At 46.8% G+C, this 19,499-nt stretch overlaps 1 protein-coding gene and 1 long non-coding RNA gene across 2 annotated transcripts in view; one reads left to right on the top strand and one right to left on the bottom strand.

Moving 5' to 3' along the window:
- Positions 1–19,499, bottom strand: part of LOC309697457 (uncharacterized protein) — a 366,834-nt gene that overhangs the window by 86,481 nt on the left and 260,854 nt on the right. The gene's annotated exons all lie outside the window — the stretch shown is intronic.
- Positions 2,389–4,718, top strand: LOC309696263. The gene is made up of 3 exons (XR_014273403.1): positions 2,389–2,556; positions 3,645–3,733; positions 3,878–4,718. It is a non-coding gene; the product is annotated as an uncharacterized lncRNA (long non-coding RNA).

Here is a 19,499-nt window from a genome sequence, read left to right as displayed (position 1 = left end):
CGACTTGTCATTACAATGACTTTCTGAGTGAGTTTAAGAAAACTTTCGCTCACCCGACCTCTGAATGCAGTTCGGCGCGGAGGCTGTTGCATCTTCGTCAGGGACGGCGGAGCATTGCGGACTTCCTAATCGATTTCCACATCGCCACCGCCGAGGCGGGCTGGTCTGATCGGGCTCTGCATGGGGTGTATTTGCACTCTCTCAACGAAGAGATGAAGGACCACCTGGCCTCCCGGGATGAGCCCGCTAATTTTGAGGAGCTGGTTTCCCTCACACTTCGCATTGACAGCAGGTTGCGGGAGCGAGAGTGGGAGAGGGACTACAGGTCCTTGCGGCAGTCATCCCCGGTCGTTTCTCCCCCGCCACTGCTTCCGGTTCAGCCGTCCAATCCCATTGCTGGCACAGGGAGTGGTGAACCGGAACCGGAACCCATGCAGATCGGGCGTTACCAGTTGACGGTAGAGGAGAGAGAGAGGCGCCGCCATTCACACTCTTGCTTTTATTGTGGCTCCGGTGAGCATTTGATTTCTTCCTGCCCTAAGAAGGGAAAAGAGACCGCCCGCCGGTAGGTCCGGGGGTACGGGTGGGCGGTACCAGGGTTAACGCCAAGCCCCGATTTTTGCTTTCTGTGACACTCTTACTCGGTCAGGGAGCCCACGTCTCATCAGCGCTGGTTGATTCAGGGGCCGAGCGGAGTTTGATCGACAGGGGATTTGCTGAACAGCTTCAGATCCCTCTTTTTGAGTTAAATCCGTCTATCCCAGTTAGGGCATTAAACGATCAGGTCTTTTCTTACATCACTCATCGCACTGCACCGGTTGCCTTGATCACTTCCGGCAACCACAGAGAAACACTGATCTTTTACACCTCACAGTCCCCTGACACGCCCATAATTTTAGGTTTCCCATGGCTAAGGCATCATAATCCTCACCTGGATTGGGTGGGACAGAGGGTCGTGAGTTGGAGCCCATATTGTCTCGTCTCAGCTGCCCCACCAGGGGCCACCGAGCCCTCTAGCAAGGAGAACTGCACCCCTGACCTCTCTGCGGTTCCCCCCGAATATCATGACATATCAGAAGTTTTTAACAAAGATAAGGCACTGTCCCTACCACCCCATCGCCCTTACGATTGTGCCATTACCTTGTTTTCCGGCTCCACGTTACCTTCCAGCCGCCTCTACAACTTGTCACGCCCTGAACGGGCTGCCATGGAAAAATACATCAGAGACTCACTGGCGGCTGGACTCATCAGACCATCAACTTCCCCCGTGGGTGCTGGCTTCTTCGTGGGTAAGAAAGATGGCACACTCCGTCCATGCATCGACTTTCGGCCCCTTAATGACATCACAGTTAAAAACAAATACCCGTTACCACTCATCAGCTCCGCTTTTGAGCCCCTCCATGGGGTCACCTAGTCAGAATCAGGGAGGGGGATGAGTGGAAAACTGCGTTTACAGTTTTTTACAGACGCTAGGACACATTTCTCAATACTTAGGTCACGTTTGCAAAACTCCTCACACAGTGAGCACAACAGAAGTCTATGTGGGCTAAACTGAGGACCAGTTATCATTGTTTTGGCACAAAATGCATTCAATGACTACATCTCTCAAATTTCATGAATTATCTTCTCACTCAGACACAACAACTGCCAAAAAGCTTTGTACGGACAGGACATTTTGCATGTGCTTACATACTGTTTTCAAAACTGTTAAACTTATGGCCAAAACAATAACACAATGCAAAACTGAATAAGACAGCAAAATCCAACAGCAATATTTTAGTGAAACATATTTTAAATCTAAAAATGCAGTTTAACCAGCCACAGCTTATTCTCATTGTAGATGAACATCTACACAGGTGTTACTCCTTCAATTTTTCAACTCCTTCAATTCTGGCATGCCAGAAGATTCTTTCCTAGGTGTATCGCCCTAGATGACATAAGATGTGATGTGGATGAGAACCTGTGGCCAAATGGAGAAGACCGAGTAGATTAGCATTACTATTGTATGTGTATCAGTGGATGGTGTGTATACAAATTCTTGTATTTTGGGATTACTTAGTGCAAAAAAATAAAAATACATAAACAAATATTAACGAATTCTGCATGATGTCTGATTCATTCCAGTAACATATATTGAAATTATAAACAGAGATGTGTCCTTGTTTTACACAAGAAAACACTGTGTAATGCTACATGTTGTTAGTGTTTTTTACACTCTAAGAAATGATACATTGATGTTGCTAGCATTATGTAAACGTTTTATGTTAAAATTAATGTCACAATTGATTTTTAACTCTAAACACAAGGATATTGTTTTGATTTTAATTAATAACACAATATTTCAATACAACAAAATGCAGTACATTAAATTCAACGTAAAAAGTTCATTTAAAATGAACAGCACTTTAATTTGAAGAGGATTGTCCTAACAGGCTCTCCGTACTTCTCAGTTTGCACATGTGCAGTGTGGAAGTTTGAACAACTGCCATTTTCAACCGAAACTTGCATCATGCTCAGAAGCCTGGATAAAATCCATTGCCATTTGAGGATTATTCGGTAAGTACAACCATTTAAGGATGACATATTTGGTTAATGTGTACTAAATGATAAACATCCGACATTTTCGGGAGTACTTCTGTATGTTTTATTTTAAAACAAATGATGTCTGGTAATTTTTTTTTTTTTTAGCATTCTAGCTTGTATGCCTCTCACAGGTGTTATTAGTCAGGCATTTAACAAATATTATTGGGCCCACTTCGGTGTAATTTCCCAAAATGTTTTACGATTCATGTTAAGCTGCAACTTGCCTACTAAGAACTGCAGCTTTAAAATTACTCCCAACATCTACCGCGCATGCTCCCTGGTGTCAGTAATGAGCACCAGGAGCGCCAGCGATCCGACCCGTTTGAAGAATGAAATATATGTATAGTGTATTTTAGAAACATGCATCAAATAAGTTGCTACATTGTTTGAAGGAATTCTACCCCGTGTTGATATCTGGTTTAGTGTTAATATCAGTGATTAAAGTGTAAGACATGCATTTATCTTGTGTCATTAAAATGCAGCATTATGTGTAATACAGCTATATGTAATGCATTTAACTCCTTGTATCAGTTCCATTGATTATCAAAGTGACAATTTGTGTGTTCCCCCTTCATTTTATGTTGGTCAGCTAGTTCTGTCTGTCAGTAGATGCAACAAAAGTGGCTCAGATGTGATTGTGGTTACTGTTATCTTTTATTGTAACTCTTGTTATCGTAATAAATACCAGAAAATATTGTGATAGGATTTTGAATCCATATTGCCGAGTTCTAATCTTCTATTTCATTTTAACATTTTTAGGGGTACAATTAATAATTATATTGTTGAACAGTCTAGAATTGATTAAAGCAAAAGTGAAAGCTTTCATGTATTGTCAAAAATGAAAAGCTTCTAGTTTTGTGTTCATATATTTGTTGATCTGACTCAGAAGAATCAGTGCCTAACCAATCATTAACCTCACTGAATGTCACTAATGTGAGTTGTCAAACATTGTTTAATTACTCATCGCTAATCACTCATCTGTTAATATTTTTGACTTTGGTTTGGGAAGAGGTGGAAAAGAACCAAAATCTTGTCTCACATTGAGTTCTTATCTCCACTAGAATATCAGCATTGATGTTCGACGGGAATGCGTCCTAAAAACTGTGTCTACTTAAATAAAAAGCCAGATGACCTGTTCAAGGAATTCTTGGTAAGTTAGAAAAGGGGAAAGATCAGTTTGTTTGTTTGTTTGTTTGGTTTTTTTAAATTTGGGATAGTAAATTGAAGGTGGGCTCATTTGTTCATATGTATCTATATGCAAGTAACTTTTTCCCCCCTTTGTTTTCATTTTAAGGATATGGATCTTAGTGCAAGAAGAGAAACGGAGCAGCTGACTTTAGGAGTCTGTGTTGTCAGACATGAAGGAGCAGACTCTGCAGATACACCTGAGGACATTGGTGTCATCATAGAAGGATACACTGTGCTGAAAGCTCTTAGTGATGTGGCAAAGGGGTGTGCCCTCCTGCTTGGACTAATCTACAGTCTAAATCTGAGGTACCCAAAGCACCTGAAATACATATTTGAATTTCTTCAGAAGGTGCTGATGGAGTTGGATGGGAACAACCTATCCATGAATGTGCAAGTTCTGAAAAACAAACTGCTTGAGTGAAACAGCCTGCACTGAACTATAGAGGACACTGAACTGGTTACAAGATTCTCAAACCCATCTCCTTGCACTTTATAAACTGTTCAGTTTGAATTCCGCAAGAACTTCTGCAAGGCCTCATACTTTTTGGCATGCTTTGTTCATGTTGAACTTTTACCACCATCCAGCTACATTGAACAAGACTGCTCCTAAGTTTGGACTTCATTTTAAGTTTTGGGGAAAAAAAAGGTTTTTTAAATATGGACAAAAATGCCACTAAAGTCATTTCTACTTGTTGTTTATAGGACTGTATTGTGAGTTTTCCATTGTACCCGAAGCAAGTTTAAATTAAGTCATGTTAATGTTAAAAATGTTGGAATCACAACACTTTCCAGTTTTAATAACTTGATTTTAACATTCTGCATTATGTCTTCCTGTACTTAATATGCACTTGCATATATGTGAAGATATTTTTGTTTAGGAAAAAGGCATTGATCTAGAATTTTGAACAGCTCAAAGTTTGCTTCAGCACATTTTACACCAAGTGTTATTAAAGTTGGGTTAACTGAATAAAATTGTGTTTGATTTATTCAATTTACTTTGAATAGAGTAAGTAATTTAATCCTATAGTTTCAGTAGAGCTCGTTTAGGGTTAGTCAATTTATCAGATGTACTTAAAATTTGTTGTTCAAATTAAATGTGTCATACATTTTAGATTTCACTAACCCAGTTGTGTGGAACCGGTTGACATAACTGGGTGGAGTAAATGCAACATCTTATTTTATAGAGTAAGTAGGGCTTGTTTTGGTTGAGTAGATTTTATTTAGTGTTGTCAATTTAAGTCAATATGTTAGTTAGATCAACATTATGATATTTAGTTAATACAACACCATTCTTGTGATTTGCATTTAATTAGCCAAAGCTTGACAGATGTACTTAAAATTTGTTGTTCAAATTAAGTGTATCATACATTTTATATTTCACTAACCCAGTTATGTGGAACCGGTTGACATAACTGGGTGGAGTAAATGCAACATTTTATTTCTTAGAGTGTAGGTCATTGTTTTGTGGGTGACAAAGTGTGTTTGTCGGTTGTCAACCTTTGCTAGTGTTCTGGAAGAATGAGTTTATTTGAGACCTGAATGAAGTGTTTTGGTAGTTGTAGTGCATTTTGAATGTGAAATGAACGGCTTTGCCAAGCTGACGGTCAGTTAGGAGGATTGTGTGAAGTGTTTTGCAAAAGTGACCTAAGTATTGGGAAATGTGTCCTAGCGTCTGTAAAAAACTGTAACACACACTTAGGACATTTCGAGTATTTAGTCATGCCATTTGGCCTCACTAATGCACCTGCAGTTTTTCAAACCCTAGTGAATGATGTCCTTAGGGATTTTCTGGATCGTTTTGTCTTCGTTTACCTCGATTACATCCTGATTTTTTCCAAGGACCTCAAGGAACACAGAGTCCATGTCCGGGCCGTACTCCAGCGGTTGTTGGAGAACAAATTATTTGTCAAAGCCGAGAAATGTGAATTCCACTCACCATCTGTGTCATTTCTGGGTTACATTCTTGCAGGGGGGCAGGTGAAGACTGATCCGGCTAAAGTGAAGGCAGTAGCGTAGTGGCCACTACCAACCTCACGAAAACACGTACAAGGGTTTTTGGGCTTCGCGAACTTCTACCGCCGCTTCATCAGGAATTATAGCCAAGTAGCCGCTCCCCTAACTCGTCTAACTTCCTCTAAGCTTCCTTACCATTGGAGTCCGGAGGCCGACGCCGCCTTCTCCCGGTTGAAAGAACTGTTTACCTCTGCGCCGGTCTTAATCCATCCTGATCATAGTAAACCTTTCGTCGTGGAAGTAGACGCGTCAGGCGTTGGGGTGGGGGCGGTGTTGTCCCAGCGTTCAGGTTCATCTGCTAAGCTTCAGCCCTGCGCCTTTTTCTCCCGCCGCCTCTCACCCGCGGAGAGGAATTATGACGTTGGAGACAGGGAGTTGCTTGCTGTAAAGCTGGCGCTGGAGGAATGGCAGCATTTACTTGAGGGAGCAGAGCATCCATTCACTATTTGGACTGATCATAAAAACTTAACCTATTTACGCACGCCAAAAGGCTCAACTCGCGCCAAGCTCGATGGTCCCTATTCTTTACTCGATTTAACTTTTCCATCTCTTACCGACCAGGCACCCGCAACACTAAGCCGGATGCTCTGTCCCACCAGTTCGACCCTGTGTGTGACCCGTCTGATGCACCCACCATCTTGCCGGCAGGAGTCAGGATCGGTTCTGTCGCCTGGGACATGGAGGAGGACATCCGCCGTGCGCTGGAGACTGAGCCAGACCCCGGCACGGGCCATCCGAACCGACGCTATGTCCCCACCGTGGCTTGCCCTAAGGTGATCGATTGGGTCCACAAGGGCAAATTTGCTTACCATCCGGGTGGGGGGAGAACAGGCTCACTCCTTAAAAGGTATTTCTGGTGGGAGACTATTGATAAACACGTCAAAGAATATGTAGCTGCCTGTCCTGTCTGCGCACGTAACAAATCGAGCTCACTACGCCCAGCCGGACTTTTACGACCCCTCACTATACCTCATCGCCCCTGGTCTCACATTGCGTTGGATTTTGTTACTGGCCTCCCCATCTCCTCAGGTAAAACCACAATTCTCACAGTAGTAGATAGATTCTCCAAAGCTGCACACTTCATTGCCCTAAACAAACTCCCCACCGCATCGGAGACAGCCAAGATTATGACTGAGCAGGTCTTCAGACTCCACGGCATACCTTTGGAGATCGTGTCAGATAGGCATGAGGGCCCTCAGTTCATTTCGCGAGTGTGGAGGTCGTTCTGCACCGCTCTCGGAGCAAAACCCTGCTTGAGCTCAGGATTTCATCCACAGACGAATGGGCAGGCCGAACGGCTCAACCAGGAACTGGAGGCCACCCTCCGTTGTGTCGCTGCCTCCAACCCCGCCTCATGGTCCTCATTGCTGCCGTGGGCGGAATACGCTCACAATTCGCTTACGTCTTCTGCTACTGGCCTCTCGCCTTTCGAGGCCTCCATAGGTTACCAGTCGCCCCTCTTCCCCGACCAGGAGGCTGACCTCGAGGTTCCCTCGGTCCAACACCATCTCAGGCGTTGTCAGCGGGCGTGGAGGTTGACCCGTCGGTCATTGTGCCGGTCCATTGCTCGCCAGTGCCTGTACGCGGACCGTCGCCGCAGGGCAGCCCCTGCCTACTCCCCTGGGCAGAAGGTGTGGTTGTCTGCTAAGGACGTTCCCCTCAAGGTGGCATCTCGTAAGCTGGCCCCGCGTTTCATTGGACCCTTCGAGGTGGAGCGGGTCCTCAGCCCTTCTGCGCTGAGGTTGAAGCTGCCTTCCTCGCTGCGCATTCACCCGACCTTCCACGTCTGCCAGGTCAAGCCGGTGGTCGTGAGTCCGTTGTGCCCTCCTTCCGCTCCCCCTCCTCCCGCCCGGCTCGTTGACGGGCATCCTGCCTTCGCGGTCCGGCGCATTCTGGACGTCCGTCGGCGGGGACGGGTCCGGCGGTTCTTGGTGGACTGGGAGGGTTATGGGCCTGAGGAGCGGTCCTGGGTGTCTCGTTCCTTGGTTTTGGATCCTGCTTTGCTTTCTGCTTTTTACAGGGCTCGGCGCGGGCCGCGGGTGGCTCGGTCGCCAGGGATCGACCCTTGCTGGGGGGGTAGTGTCGTGGTCTGGGTGGTTTTCCACAGCATCGGCTCCTCCCCACTGGGTGGAGTCTTTGTTGTTCCTCACCTGATGGCAATCGTACCAGCAGTATTTATGACCGGCGCACTCAACTGGTCTTCGCCAGATTATCTGCCAACTTTAGTCAGTTCTCGGCCTCATGTCCGTTCCTTGGTGACTCATCGTGTGTATTAACCGTATCTCTGTTTTTCTCGTCAGCCTCTGAAACCCACCTACCAAGCTCTCCTGGACACCAGTTTGCTGCCGCCGGTAATCCCTCTCCGTTTTGGAACTGCCATTCTCTCCTGCCTGCCTCCCTGCATTGCATACAGCACCCACCTGGACCTCTCCTGCCTCCCCCCTCCACGCAACCCCCACCTGCAAGCTTGTAAGACAGCTCTGTGTACTATCCTTAGATTCACTCGCAACCCCCTGTAGGATTCCCCTGACTGCTCTCTCCTCTGTTTCAGTGCCCTGGCCCGCCACAGTTTCCCCTGCCCAGTACCTGCACCCAGTTATCCCTGCCATCTAGTTATCATCACAGTATTTTCTCTCGCTTCAGACATCTAGTTTATGTTCATTGATTCTAGTCTGCACTTTCTGTTAGCGTCTGAGCATTGTAAAATAAAATCTCTTTTCATTACACCTCACCCCTGGCCTCCGGTTTTGAATCTGCACTTGAGTCCATCCCATTTCCACGGGCCACTGCGCCATGACAGGTAGTAGAGCACCTCTTCACCGAACAGGATGATGCGGCGTTTGCCGAAATCAAGACGTGCTTCAGCTTGAGTGAGGAAGGGATGCCCAAGCAGCACCTCATTTCCTGCTATATCTGCCACCAGAAAATTAACATCAACCTGTCGATTGTTAATATTGACAGGTATCTGGGCTTCACCTAGCACCGGCACGTCCCCAGGTCCCACACCAAGCACGGTCTCAACAACTGAGGGCTGTAGTGGTGGTCTCACGTCTGGGTGGATGGAGTTGTAGCAGCACGCTCCTCCGGGCTCCACTGTCCAAAACAGCACATACCTCCACTTCGTAGAGGCGCATGGGGATACTCATTTCTTGGCTTTGGCACTTAAGGTGGAGCACAGTGGGCTTTGGGCTGTCCCAAGGGCTACTGTTCAATGTTAAGGCCTTGGTGGTTTTGTGAGGGGAAGGGCACTGCTTTTGGACATGGCCCCAACCTTGACAGTTATGGCAGCGAACCCCACTCCTTTTAAAATTTCTGTGATTGTTCGGTGTTGTCGAGGGTATGTGTGGGACAAAACGATTTGGTGAGGGGCTAGCTGCAGGTGCATGCTCAGCAACAGTCTCATCTTTGTCTTTTTCTCTGACGACAGCAGCTCGGGGCCAGCGTTCAGCTGCGTTACGGGCTCCTTGCTGCATGGCACTGGTTACATAAGATGCAGCCCTTTTAGTGGTTTCGTGTCGGTGGGCTATTTTGTATGCACAAGCAAGTGTGGCTAGGTCCCTCTCTAGCAACTTCTGTACTATTTCTGCATCACCCAGCCCATTGGTGAAAACTTCAACAGCTATAGAGTCTTGTTCAATCTCTGCTCTATTACCAAATGCAACAGCCACTTTCCCATAAATGTCATCTCTGAAAACATGCAGGGCCTCACCAGGTTTACGCACTCGCTGCCTCAGTTCTACAGCAACAGCAGCTGCATGGTCAGAAGAAGGGCCATATGCAGTTTCCAGTTCGTCCACCAGGCGGCGGTAATCCCATTTGGATGAGCGGGGATTTCTGTGGATAATGGCCCCTGCTGCTCCAACTAGGCAGAATTTAAGCTGAGTTGTCATTGTTTTTTCTGACCAATAGTTGGCTTCAGCACAGCTCTCAAACCTGTGCAGAAATTCCTTCCACGGTGTGGTGCCGTCATATTGGCCCGGACATAGGGTGGGGACTCTCTCTCTAGTGTCACTGTCCTCTTCACTGTCAGATGGGGGCTGACGGGGCACACAGCGGGTCTTGCCTGGTTTCGAGCGGGGTTTATGCTGTGCAGTGGTTTCCCCATAGCTTATGGCTTCATCAAGGCTACTGGAAGGCATACATTGCATGGGTGTATTTAACATTGCGTTAAACTGAGCCGGTGTGCTGCGTACAAAACTGTCAATGTGAGCGGAGGAAAATGGGTTTGAGTCTGGATAGTGGATTTTCATTTGGGGAGTAGGAGCTGGATAATAGTTCATGCTGCTGCCCGTGTTTCCCTCACGGCCGTAGCTGCGGCATTCAGCATCAACGAAGGGATTCGTGCGAGAAAACTGCGGCCGGGCAGGACCATCGGGCAGCGTGAATACACCTTCTCCATTAGCATGTGTGTTAGCACAACTTTCAGCACACAGGGATGGGTTCATATGTTCACATTTAGTCACAGCTCTGTCTCTGTTAGCTTCCCTAATGCTCGCGGCACCCTCGGAGACACTGGTCAGCGATATGAAAGGGTTGGAGTAATTGGTCTCAAGTCCGTACTTTGCACGAGAATGGTGAGCAGCGGCCATCGCGAGTTAGCTTAGCTACGGGCTAATACACTTGTAATTACGGTCACTTGGCTTTATCGTTAGCTGCTTTAGCCTGTCGGTTTTTCTCAGTGCTCACCACTCCTTTGACAACGTGAGAGGGTCCCTTCGTGGTCGCCAGTGTTAACCATTCCTCGCCGTCAGTCCCCTGACCATGGTCGGGAGACGCGAGGGGAGATGCTTCCTCCAGGGCCGAAGTTTGTCCTCCTTCGAGGTTAACTCCCTTCACTTTTGTGGAGTAGTGAGACAGACAGAAATCAGCCGAGGCACCGGAGAGTACTGAAGAGATGAGGCTTTAATAACAGTACTGCGCACTTCGACAACACACTGCATAGCCTGTAGCCCGTTAGAACGCTGCTCCCGGTCGCCCTCTCTACCCATGACACACTCTCTCCATTTTTCTCTCTTTCGCTCCCCGCGTTTCCTTCATGCGCATGCTCACACACACATCACATACACTCCTTACTGCACCCAGTCACACACAAGACGGCAATTCCCGCAACACTACTCATCTACTGCATGGGGGATGAAGCAGATGATATCCTCCGAGGGCAAGCTTTATCGGACATACAAAGGCAGCAGTACCAAGCAGTAAGAGACACTTTGGATACGTATTTTGTTCCCAGGAAAAACATTATCTATGAGAGAGCTCGCTTTAATCAAAGAACACAGCAAGCTAATGAGACTGTTGACTCGTTTGTCAGGACCGCACTTTATGCTTTAGCTGAAAACTGCAGTTACGGTGCACTGCAAGATGAGTTAATAAGAGATCGCCTCGTCGTGGGTCTGAGGGACATCAGCTTAGCGGAGAGACTTCAAATGGACAAAGATTTGACGTTGGAGAAAGCGGTTAATCAGGCCCGGCAGTCTGAAGTCATCAAAAAACAACAGACAGATATCAGAGGGTAAAATAAGATGGAAATAGATGCTGTGACAGCGAAGCACAGGGAACAAAAGCATTCAACATTCAAACCCCGAAGAGAACGTAAATGCACAACAAAGGACAAAACACCAAATGGGAGATCATGCTACAGGTGTGGGAAAACCCCTGCGCATGGTAAAGGACAATGCCCAGGAAAAGATGCAACATGTCACTCATGTGGTAAAAGAGGACACTTGAGTAAAGTGTGTAAATCTGTTAAATATGTGCATGTGATAGAAACAGAGAAAAGTGATGATACACCCATGTTTCTTGGTTCTGTAGACGCAGGTTCAGATCCTAGGCATGCAGACCTTACTATCAGAAACTACAAAGTTAGATTTAAGATAGACACAGGAGCTGACGTCTCTGTTATCCCAGCCCAGATGTATTACTGCATAAACCAAAATCAGACAGAGTTATGTAAACCAGATAGACCATTGTTTGGTCCAGGTGGTACTCCACTTGATGTGTTGGGTATGAGCAGAGAAACAATCTGCAAAGGTGAACAGGGAATACAGGAAAATGTGTACATTGTCAAAGATTTGCACATAGCACTGTTAAGCAGGCCAGCAAGTGTCAAGCTGACCCTTGTGTGTAGAGCTGACAGTATTGACATGAATGTGTTGAATGAGAACTACCCAAAGCTGTGTCAGGGATTAGGTTTAATGCAACAACCTTAAACGATTAAGTTGAAACGCAATGCTGTGCCTTTTTCCCTGGCCACACCAAGACGGGTCCCCATCCCTTTGTTAAGAAAGGTGAAACGGGAACTGGAAAGAATGGAGTCCATGGGAGTAATCAGCAGAGTTGAAGAACCAACAGAATGGTGTGCAGGTATGGTCCCAGTGCCAAAAAAAAACGACTCTGTGCGCATTTGTGTTGACCTCACTCACCTCAATGAAGCAGTGTGCAGAGAAAAGTACATCCTGCCTTCGGTTGAACAGACACTTGGATCCCTGGCGGGAGCAAAAGTCTTCGGTAAGTTAGACGCAAACAGAGGCTTCTGGCAGGTTCCATTGTCACCAGAGTCAGCACACTACACAACGTTCATTACACCCTTTGGGGGCTTCCACTTTAACAGACTTCCCTTTGGAATAGCATCAGCCCCAGAACATTTTCAGCGTAGAATGTCAGTGATCCTTAATGGGCTGCCAGGTGTGGTTTGTCACATGGATGACATCCTCATTTGGGGACAGGATCAGCAGGAGCACAATGCCAGACTGCACACAGTGCTCAATAAGCTACAAGAGGCCGGTGTCACACTAAACCTGGAGAAATGTGACCTGAGCAAACAGGAAGTGAAGTTCCTCGGACACGTTTTGTCTGCGGAGGGAGTACAGCCAGACTCAGACAAAATTTGAGCGATCACAGCAATGAAAGAGCCATCAAACGTCAGTGAAGTGCGCAGCTTTCTCGGGATGGTTAACCAATTAGGCAAATTCTTCCCAGGACTAGCCGAAAAAGACAAACCCCTAAGAGACCTGCTCTCGAAGAAAAATCAGTGGGTTTGGAGCTGCGCACAGCAAAAAGCGTTCAATCAGCTAAAAGGCGATCTGACGTCAACTCCCATTCTTGCACTCTATGACCCAAATAAAGAGTTAAAACTGTCTGCAGATGCTTCCTGCTATGGACTGGGAGCAGTCCTATTTCAAAAAGAGGGAGAGCAATGGAGACCTGTTGCATATGCGTCTCGTTCTTTAACGGAAACAGAACAGAGGTATGCACAGGTGGAGAAGGAGGCGCTTGAACTAACATGGGGTTGTGAAAGATTCAAAGATTTTCTCATCGGGAGACACTTTTCCTTAGAGACTGACCATAAGCCACTCATCAGCCTGCTAGGACAGCAAGCTCTAACCGAGCTTCCACCCAGAATCCAACGGTTCCGTCTAAGGCTTGTGAGGTACAGTTACACCATCTCACACACTCCAGGCAAAGCACTCTTCACAGCAGATGCACTGTCACGTGCACCCGTTAACCAAGACCCTGATTCTAAGGCTACAGCTGAACTATTGGATGACACAAATATATATGTGGATGAAATAGTCAAATGCATGCCTGCTACCTCGACATACATCACACAGTTAACCCTCCTGCCATCCTTTAAAAAACTCACACCCATCACCCTAGGGACCATTCTCAGCCACGCCATAAAAAGACCATATATCCATATTTTATTCCACTTTAAATTAGCCAACCTTGTAAAACTACTTCTCCCTGAAATATTCATGTAAAGTTTTAATTATATTTTCGTTGTTTTAACCCTTCAAATCCCAGTGTTATTACATGAGCACCCTGTGTTATAAGCCCCAAAAACCAAAAAACGAAACTAAATATTTCCACAAAAAACCAGTTGAAGTAATATGTGATTGTCATTATAAGTAGGCCTTTAGATGGACCAAAGATTGGCACCAACATACATTTTGACCTGCCATTATTTTTTTTGCATTTTTTTTGCAATTTAAAAATTAAAACTTCAAGGCCCTGAGTCTTCATTGACATCCAAGAAAAGAAGAAAAAATAAAATCATATGATGATAATTTGGGGTTGAAAAATAGCGTTTATAATGGAAGTCAATGGGCAGAAAATGGTCCCCAGGGTGACGGGTGTGGGGATTTCTGCTGCTCAGCCATTTTAGGCTGATTTAAGGAATTCACACTGGAATATTAACATTGACAGGTAAAAACTATCCTGTGGCAAGTTTGGTTATATTCCACTGAACACAGTGGAAATGGCAGCCATTTAACACATAGCAGTGGCACAAAAAGGTCCCAAGAAGGCAGGAAGGTTAAAGGAACAGCTTAAAACCGACAGCATATGCTCAGATGTCATGGCTTTTTGTCAGAGCAGCTGGCCAGAATACAGCCATCTCACAGGCCCAATTAAAGCATATTGGCCACACAGAGACACCTTAACGGTACACGACAATCTGCTACTGAAAGGCACAAGACTAGTGATCCCTACTGCTATGCGCCACTCTGTCCTCATTGCCCTACACGAGGGACATCAGGGAATGTCTAGATGCAGAGAGAGAGCCAGGGAGACAGTATGGTGGCCTGGTCTGAGTGGGCAAATAAATGAACTTGTGAAAACTGCACCATATGCATCAAAGAGCGTACCAACCCAGTGCAACCTTTAATGCCAAGCCAACTCCCTGAGAGACCATGGCAAAAAGTTGGAGCAGACCTTTTTACGTTTAACAACAGCAACTATGTGCTTCTGGTGGACTACTACTCTAAATTTGTGGAAATAGCCAAACTTACTCCCACAAGAACGGGGGATGTTATAGTGCATCTAAAATAATCATTTCCAGACATGGGATTCCAGAGTTTCTCTACAGTGACAATGGACCTCAGTTTTCAAGACAACAGTTCAAAGACTTTGCAGCAGCTTATGGGTTCAGGCATGTAACAAGAAGTCCAAGATTTGCACAAAGCAATGGTGAGGCTGAGCGTCATGTCCAAACTGTGAAAAGTCTGCTAAAGAAAGCAAAAGACCCATATCTTGCACTTCTAGCTTACAGAGCAACCCCATTGGCTAATGGATATAGCCCTGCGCAACTACTAATGGGATGAAGACTGCGCACGTCAGTTCCCCAGCTTCCTTCTTTGCTCAATCCCAGCCTGCCCAACAAGGCTACAGTGTTGACAAAAGCGAGAGAGAGAGTGATGAAGGACAGTGTTGCGTACAACAGGAGACACCGTGTGACAGAACTTCCTCCACTCTCACCGGGACAACCAGTGTGGATTACAGACACTAGGCGTGAAGGGACTGTCCTCTCCTCTCACTCCACACCCCGCTCATACATTGTCGAGACCCCTTCAGGAGCCATCAGGAGAAATAGGCATCTCCTCCAGCCATTGCCAGATGCCACACCAAAGTTACAAACCCTAATTACGCCTGTCAGTCCAACAGAGAACGCCCTGCCTGCTTCAAATCTATCGGCGACTACAACTCTGACTCCTAAGACAGAAGACCCAGGTCCTGTCAGAACTAGGGCTGGCAGGGTTGTCACAAAACCACAAAGACTGGACTTGTGAAAATAAACAAAACAAAAAAGAAAAACATGGGTTTAAAAGTAAAGGAAAAAAGGTTGAAGAGAAAGAAAAGTTTCTATGAAAGGTTCTAAGAAAAAAAAAAGAGTACAGTTTTCATATATGCAGTAAATGTTCTTGTAAGTTTGATGTTTTCAGCGAAAGGAGAATGTGGTGTAATCTGTTTGAGCATAACCTGTTTTATTGTGAAAGGGGGTTCGGAAACAGGAAGTAGACAATAAAGGTCGGAGTTTGAGTGCTCTACAAGGTGTCGCTTGAATCCTTGCCTAAAACCACAACAGTCACTGTGGAGCTCAGCCAGGACCCCAAAACAGGTGAACATCTCCTCCACCAGTTTCTCTGCCGTCGTAGTTGCACTCTGGTCCGGCACTGCGTAGGCCTCCAGCCACTTTGTCCATGGCCACGAACACATACCAGTTCCCTTACTCTGTGATGGGGAAAGGCCCTAGGACGTCCACTCCCACACGCGCCATCGGGGCCCCCACCAGGTACTGCTGCAGGGGGCAGTGGAGCATTGAGTTGGGCCCTTCTGTGCCATGCAGGTGTCACAGCAGTGCACATGAAGTTCCACATCCCGTCAAGAACCAGGCCAGTAGAACCGTCCCCTGAGACGGTGGAGAGTTTTGGCATTCCAAAACTCAGAGGTCGATTATCTTGTTAATAATTTCACCTCCTCACTACGTACGACTCTGGATACTGTAGCTCCTGTGAAAACTAAGGTCTCTAATCATCTTCTTCTTCTTCTTCTTTTATTTATTGTCATTGTCAAGAACAATGAAATTGCATTTGGGGCTTCCATACAACCAAAAAAAAAAAAAAAAAAAAAAAAAAAAAAAAAAGAAGAAAATAATAAATACCCCTTAAAACCCAAGTGTACATATTGTTCGTAGAAATTCAGACAAAGACCTGAGAAACATGACAAAATACAACAATGCAACCCATTCAATATTATTGTACTGTGAGATATGATATCAGATATGATAGTTATCTATTTAAGAAAGAGGGGGGGGGGGGGGCAGGAGGGGGAAGAGAATAAAGATATGATGCACCAATGCAGACCAGTTCATTGCTATTAAGAAGTTGGATATGGTTATTGTCCGTGAGAGGGGGGCAGAGAGTTCAGGAGCCTCACAGCCTGTGGATACAGGCTGTTGGCCAGTCTGGATGTTCTGGCCTGTATAGACCTGTACCTTCTCCCTGAGGGCAGCAGATGGAAAAGGTGGCGCGCAGGGTGATGTTGGTCCCGCAGGATACTGTGCACCCTCCTCAGACAGCGAGTGGGGAAGATATTACTGATCTCTGGCAGACTTGTTCCAATAATTCTGCCAGCTTCTTTCACCACCCGCTGGAGTGCTTGCTGATCGGCCTTGGTGCAGCTGGGGAACCACACTAGAAATCCATACGTCAGAACGCTGCTGATGGCACAGTTGTAGAAGTTCAACATCAGAGATCTGGGAATGTGTGCGCTCCGCAGTCTCCTCAGGTAGTAGAGGCGCTGTTGGGCCTTCCGTACAACTGAGGTGATATGGTTGCCCCAGGACAGGTCCTCGGTCACAGTTACCCCCAAGAATTTAAAACTGCTCACCCTCTCCACCGCCTCACTGCCAATGAAGAGAGGCAGATGGTTGTTATGGCCCCTCTTCCGGAAATCTACAATGATCTCCTTGGTCTTTTTGGTGTTTAAGACCAAGTTATTGTCGTGGCACCATGACTCTAGTTGTTGCACCTCTGTCCTATAGTTTGTCTCATCATTGTTGGATATAAGTCCGAGCACTGTAGTGTCATCTGCAAACTTAACAATGAGATTGGACGCGCAGGAGGAAATACAGTCATGGGTGAAGAGAGTGTATAGCAGAGGGCTCAGAACACACCCCTGAGGGGCACCGGTGTTGACCACAAGGGTGGAAGAGGTGTTCTTACCCACTCTGACACTCTGTCTACGGTTAGTGAGGAAGTCCACAATCCAGTTGCACAGAGAGGAGTTAAGTCCCAGTTGGTGGAGTTTGGGACGGAGTTTGTATGGCCGGATGGTATTAAAAGCCGAGCTGTAGTCTACAAAGAGGAGCCGTGCATAGGTGTTCCTGTGTTCCAAGTGCTTCAGTAATGTGTGCAGCACTGTGGCGATCGCATCCTCGGTTGACCGGTTCTCCCTGTATGCAAACTGGTGCGAGTCCAGGGATGGTGGAAAAGCAGCTCTGATGTGTTTAATGACCAGTCTCTCCAGGCATTTGGCGGGAATGGGGGTGAGTGCCACAGGTCTGAAATCGTTCAGACATGTGACATTTGACTGTTTTGGGATGGGAACGATGGTTGCTGCTTTGAAACAGGATGGTACCAGTGAACAGGACAACGAGGTGTTATATATAGAGGTGAAGACGTCCGCCAGGTCCGCAGCACAGTCTTTTAGCACCCGGCCCAGCACTCCATCCGGCCCGGCCGCCTTCCTGGTGTTAATGCTCCGGAACACACGCCTCAGCTCATGAGTGCTCAGGACCGGAGCAGGGTCGGTTGAGGGGAGAGGGGACAGGACAGGGTCGGTGTTCTCCCTGTCAAAACGGGCATAAAAGAGATTTAGATCCTCAGCCAGAGTAGAACTGTCGGCTGAGGGTGATGGTGTTCTTCTTTTGTAGTCCGTGATAGCCCTGATGCCCTCCCAGACCTGCCTTGGGTTTGTGTTGTTCTCAAACCTGGCCTCGATACGCCTCCTGTGCTGCTGCTTGGCAGTCTTGATGCCTCTTCTCAGGTTGGCCCTGGCAGCACTGTATGCCTCCTGGTCCCCGGATTTGAAAGCGTTGTTCCTTGTTCGAATAAGTTGTTGAACTCCGTGTGTCATCCAGGGTGGATTATTAGGGAACACACGGAATCGTTTCCAAGTTGATACATTGTCCACACAGAAACAGATGTAGTCCAAGACAGTGGAGGTGTAACTGTCCAATGCGACACGATTGTCAGTGTCCTGCACCTTGAATACATCCCAGTCTGTGCAGTGGAAACAGTCCTGAAGCATCGGAATAGCGTCCTGCGGCCATGTTCTCACGGTTTTGGTTGTAATCCCAGTGCTCTTGATCTTTTGTGTGTATATTGGGTGTAGCAGAAGGGAGAGATGGTCTGACAGACCCAGGTGGGAATAAGCCTGGGCTCTGTACGCATTCGCCATGTTGGTGTACACCTGGTCCAACGTTCTATCTCCTCTGGTAGCACACTTCACATTACGGTGGAAATTGTGAAGTACAGATTTCAGGTCCGCGTGGTTAAAATCCCCAGCCGCAATAAAGACACTGTCCGGGTGTGCTACCAGGCTGTTATTGATGCTGCTGCTCAATTGTGCTAACGCTAGCTTAGCATTAGCATCTGGTGGAATGTAAACAGCGCAGATGTAAACGGCAGAAAATTCCCGAGGGAGATAGAATGGACGGCACTTTAACACCAACAGTTCTACCTCTGTACTGCACAGTTTTTCCGTTACCGTGACGTTCGTGCACCAAAGGTTGTTAATATAGATGCACAGCCCCCCGCCAGTCTTCTTACCCGAGTCCGCAGACCTGTCGGCTCGATAGGCGGTGCGGCCTGCTAGATCGATAGCCGCATCGGGAATGGCGCTGTCCAGCCAGGTTTCAGTGAAAATCATGCATGAACAGTTATTAAAAGTCCGTCGAGTGGCGATCTGCAGTCGTATTTCATCCAGTTTGTAACGGATTGAACGGGCGTTGGAGAGGAATATGATCGGGAGTGGTGGTTTAAACGGACTAGTCTTTAGCCGTGCCCACAGGCCTCCCCGCTTGCCTCTCTTCTGCCTCCGCTCGCAACGTCTCCTCCTGCGGCTTGCTGTTGCGGGTAGCCCCGGGGGTTGCTTAACGATCTCCGGGGGGATGAGATACTCGGATGTTAGTTGAAGATCTCCACGGCTTAGTTGTAGTAGATCATCTCTGTTGTATTGAAGTAACCCCAGACTGTGTGAAATAATACACAGTACCACCAAAAGTGCAAAAGTGTAGGAGCTCCGGGCCGCTGCGTCTGTGCGCGCCGCCATCTGACTGTGCTGATTGCTTTGAAAAGTATTATACCACGGAGTCAGAAGTACCTGACTCCGTGGTATAATTCTCAAACACGTACCCTAAAGCAGATGACTCGTAA

This window comes from Aulonocara stuartgranti, assembly GCF_965226115.1.
Source record: "Aulonocara stuartgranti genome assembly, chromosome: 20".
In the NCBI taxonomy this organism is placed as follows: domain Eukaryota; kingdom Metazoa; phylum Chordata; class Actinopteri; order Cichliformes; family Cichlidae; genus Aulonocara; species Aulonocara stuartgranti.
This window is presented reverse-complemented; position numbering and strand designations above follow the sequence as displayed.